Below are 5,116 nucleotides of genomic sequence, written 5' to 3'. Positions count from 1 at the left end.
GCAGTTGCTCCTGTCATTGGCTGGGCTTGGTTGACTCATCATGGGTTTATGGATATAGTGAACCCGTAATTGGACAAATTCTATGATGGCAATGGGTTTTCTTTTGTGTGTAACGGGTGGAAGAGGTTATTTAAAATTCAAGAACTCATTTACCATGAGCTATCAAGTGAATTCTTTGAAACATTTAATTTTGAAGTGAACACTCTGGATTTGTGGTTTGGGAGGGTGCTTAATTTTCAAATTGGAGGGAAATATCACGAGTGTAGCCTCACATAATTTGTTTAGCGGATGGGCTTATATGATAGAGATGAGGTTATGTCACCTTAATTTTCTTTTTTTTTTTCCAAGATACAAGGAGAGGTTTTCCTCCCGAGGTGCAAGATGTCATATATTGGCAAATCGCCAATAGGAAGTATGAATTGAAATCATCTCAAGAAAGTTATATCCAGTCTCCAATTGAACGATTTCTTCACTGACTTCTCACGTGTAGCATAAATCATAAGAAGCACGGGGACATACTTCCAAGGAAGAATATTTTCTATTTGTGGAGTATTACTGGGAATTTTCTATGACATACCCTATATGTTGGCTCGATTCCTTGGAGAAAATGCGGTAAATTCAAGGGCAGGAAGCCCGATAACCGGTGGACATTTAGTGACTTGCTTAGCAAGATCTTTTGACATTTTAAGCTCGAGATTGGTTTGTTTATTGACTCGTATTCCAAGTAATGTTCCTATTGCTCATTCTTTGGAGACAATGCACGTTGTAGAGATAGTGAGAGGTGTTGATGTTATTATGGGGGATGACTCGGTATTACCCATTAAGCAAGTGGAGAAGACTAGGCCGAAGGGGCGACAAAATGTTCAAAGACAAGAGGAGCAAACCCAATAACCAACACACAATGTATCGATGGGAGGAATTCTGGATGAACCGTTTCAAAACCAGGTTGGCACCTACTTAAAAAACATTCATGGGGGTGTGAGTTACATAGGACAATCTTTAGATGTGATATATTCATTTTCACATTGAGCGCTCACCACATATTCCATAACAAATGCCTTATATTCTGACTTAGCAAGAGTTGTGGGAAGTTGAAAATGATGGAGCTGGGACAACCAGGGCACCGGATGATGACGAGGGGTGATGAATTATCCTTTTCTTTTTATTTTGTGTTTTGATATGATTTGTTTTGTTTTAGACTACTTATTAGTTTTGGTTGTTTTGTTTTATTTTATTTGATGTGTAACCAAATGTTTGATGTTTTTTTTTTCTTATTTTATCTAGGAAGTTTGTTTTATTTTTGGTTGTTCAGGACTGATGGTTATTCTTGAGTGAAAAATTAAGCCTTGAGAGTTGAAGCATGTAATCAATAACCACAACTTTGAATAAGTGTAGGGTGCGTCTTGAGAGTTTGTGAGAATTTTGGAAATAAGGAGGATTAAAAATCTCCTTGTTTATTAGTGAAGTCAATTGAAAAATTTCTCAGAAGTACACTTTGGTTGAAGCTGCGTTTTTGGCATATCCCAGATACCATGACGTGGCTTCCAAATTCTCACGTAGTAGCGTTCTTATAATTCCTGACGAAAAAAACTTTTCCAGATTCGATACCATGACGTGCAGTATGCTTTCCCATGTCGTGGCTGAGCTATAGTAAATATTCTTTGAGATTTCGTACCACATTTTTAAGTTGAGGTTTTTCATTCTATTTATTTGGAATGATCATGAAAAGTAGCAGAAATCTAGTTCCAGAACTTTATTCGAGATGGTCAAGCTTTCCCACAAACAATCGGATTCGATCTCACCACTACTACCTCAGGGGAGTCTATTTCTTTCCTCCCTTTTATTTACCTTTATGTGCTTTACTTGTTTTAAGCATATAATGGGGACATTACATAAATTAAGTATGGGGTAGGGGGTTGTAACAGCTCACATTTTCAAATAAATTTTTCATTAACAATTAAAACATCAATATTCGACAAAAAGGGTTTATTCCAAGTTTATTTCAAAATATAAATAATAAATCTCCAGGATCTTCAACAGTGGCAGTGTGTACGTGTCACGCCGGCGCCTTTCCACGGTCATCACTAGTACCTGAAAAAAAACATAAACACAACTAGTAAGCATAAATGCTTAGTGAGTTCCCCAGTATACGACTTACCCACATACGCCTTCCGGCCCGGACCTTTCGGTCCACATAACATTGCCTTCCGGCCCGGATCTTTCGATCCACATAATATTGCCTTCCGGCCCAGATCTTTCGATCCACATAATATTGCCTTCCGGCCCGGACCTTTCGGTCCACATAACATTGCCTTCCGGCCCGGATCTTTCGATCCACATAATATAATCGCCTTCCGGCCCGGATCTTTCGATCCACATAATATAATCGCCTTCCGGCCCGGATCTTTCGATCCGCATAATATAATCGCCTTCCGGCCCAAAACATACATAGCACATATAACATAAAACTCATGACACATAAATCATACATCATACCGTTCTTTCTATCACATAAAGTCTCGCCTTCCGGCCCGTATAAGCATACATCACATACAAGCACACATTGTATATAAAGCATCTATCTCTCTAGACATAGCATGAATATAATACACACGACCTTCCGGTCTAACAGTCAAACCCTTCCGGGTGAGGTATAGTGAGAAGACTCACCTCGTAGTACGCAGGCTATAACCTCCTCGAGCTACTCGCACACAATCCGCTAGTCCGCAGGTTCCCTATAATACCACAGCCCTAGTTAATGATCTTATCAAACAAGACAACTGACCCCTCTAAGATATATACAGGTCAACGGTCAATCTTGACCGGACTCGTCGAGTACAAAGGGTAACTCGACGAGTATAGACACCCTGACACCACTCGCCGAGTCTGAAGAACGACTCGACGAGTTCCAGTAAGTCTTCAAGCTACTCGCCGAGTCTGAAGAACAACTCGGCGAGTCCTAGTGAATCTTCAAGCTACTCGCCGAGTCTGATCATTGGACTCGGCGAGTCCTCGCCATGCAGTCAATCAACTGCCTCCTGTAATTCGCATGATTCCGCAATATATAGATATGGGACTTCCTGGACCTTTACACATACTATTACTGGGATTTAAACACTTGTAACAACTCTATAATCTATCAAATCCTTAAATGGGTTTCCTAAACCCTAGATTCGTGTACAACACCAAAACTACAGAAATGGTCCGAGGATTACCTGGAAAACGTGATCCCTGCGTCCCCAACCTTCAGAGCTCAACCCCTTGATCCTCCTTTGATCACCACCTTGCCTCTCCTTGCCTAACAACCTCCTTAAGCTTCCACTAGCCTTCACCCTTGCTCCAGATGCCCACAGCCGTTTAGGTTATCTTCAATCGGCCAAAAGACGAGACATGACGGCCCTAAAGACATTATATACGATCCAGAATCGAAACGGCTAGGGTTTCAGCTTGAACAGCGTCGACTCGCCGAGTCCCCAATGGACTCGTCGAGTCCGGTCGCGAATCTGTGACCAAGACCGTGGTCCTACTCGGCGAGTCAGGCATCAACTCGCCGAGTCCCCCCTAAATATTCCCCAAATTAATTTAAAGTAATACCTGAAATTCCGGGCTGTTACAGGGGTCAAATATAGGAATACAAGAAAAGTGATTTTAGAGTATAAAGACTTGAAACAATGGTCTAATTTTGAAATCCAGTTGAAAAAAGTTGTTATTTTGTTGTGCCGAGACTTAAGTTTATAGTGTTGTATGGGACGATCTGATGCGAGCTTCAATGTTTATTTGATTCAATATATGTTCTAATGTATTTGTGGCTTCCCTATCCTAGTGAAATCATGAGTTAAAATATAACCTTTTTTAGTTTGAGGGATATAATACATTTACCATCACGTACTAGAAATGTTTCCATGAATGCTTATGTAGTCACTGCACCTTAGACTAACGCCTTTAACTAATAAGGGTTGAAGTTAAGCTCCCTTGCTTAAACATATGTTTCTCTTTTTACGATTTTTTTTAGTTTTGAGAGAAAAAAGTGAGTATGAAAAGGGAAAAAAAGAAAAAAAGAAAACAAAAATAGCAAAGTTTGAGTGAATAAGAGCTTACAAAGTATGAAGATCAAGAATTATGAAGAAAATGGAAAAAGTTCCAAAAATGGAAGACTCAAGTTGAAGAAAATGAAGAATAAGGCAGATTTCCAAGTAATTATTTATTGTAATTTTTCTATGTAGGTTATTTTTCCATATGTATGCTTGGGAGTTTAACTAAATATTACCTTGAGGTCAAGAAAGATTTATGAGGATATATTCGGAGGGATGCGTAAAAGGAATGTTGTTCAAAATAACTGAGAAGTGTTTATAAGGATTGTGAGTATTTGGGATTGGGGAAGTACTTAGGAATATTAAACAGAAATATACATCCATTGCAGTCTCAATGTAATGGATGAACTCAAAATGGATTGTCTTGTGCGATGTTGGTAGCTAAGGTTTCGATGTGATAGTGTGATAATGATAAAATTAGTTTTGCTTGAGGATAAGCAAAAGACAAGTGTGGGGTATTTTGACATTATCATATATATATATATATATATATATATATATATATATATATATATATATATATATATATATATATATATAAGCATTATTTTAATACATTTAAGATATATTTTGGTAAAGTGCAAAGATATTGGGTACTTATAATGATTAAATTGTATGTTGCAGCCAAAAAGACTACTCTTGAGGAAAAGTAGCTGAAATTAAATAGAGCTAGATACTTGGAGGACTGAAGCTGAAAATAGAGACAAATTTGAGAAGAAGTCGTGCAAATTAAATTCCACGACATGGCCATCTTTCCTGACATAGAAGATTCACGGGACTTGGGCCTACGTGTTTTTAATAGTTGCCACGCCATGGAACCTATTTGCCATGACATGGGAAGAGAAATTTTGCAATTATATATTTCAAACTTTAGGTTGAATTTCAGGAGTTAGCTTGGGAATTAAGTTAAGAGTTGAGACTAAAACCCTTTGGAGAACCCTTGGAATTTAAGAATTCGTTTACAGATCAAGGTTTGATGATAATAATAAGAAGAAAAACTTATAATCATTCAGTTTGCTAGATTT

This window comes from Lactuca sativa, chromosome 8, assembly GCF_002870075.4.
Source record: "Lactuca sativa cultivar Salinas chromosome 8, Lsat_Salinas_v11, whole genome shotgun sequence".
Taxonomy (NCBI): domain Eukaryota; kingdom Viridiplantae; phylum Streptophyta; class Magnoliopsida; order Asterales; family Asteraceae; genus Lactuca; species Lactuca sativa.
The sequence above is the reverse complement of the archived record's forward strand: the minus strand, read 5'-3'. Positions refer to the sequence as shown.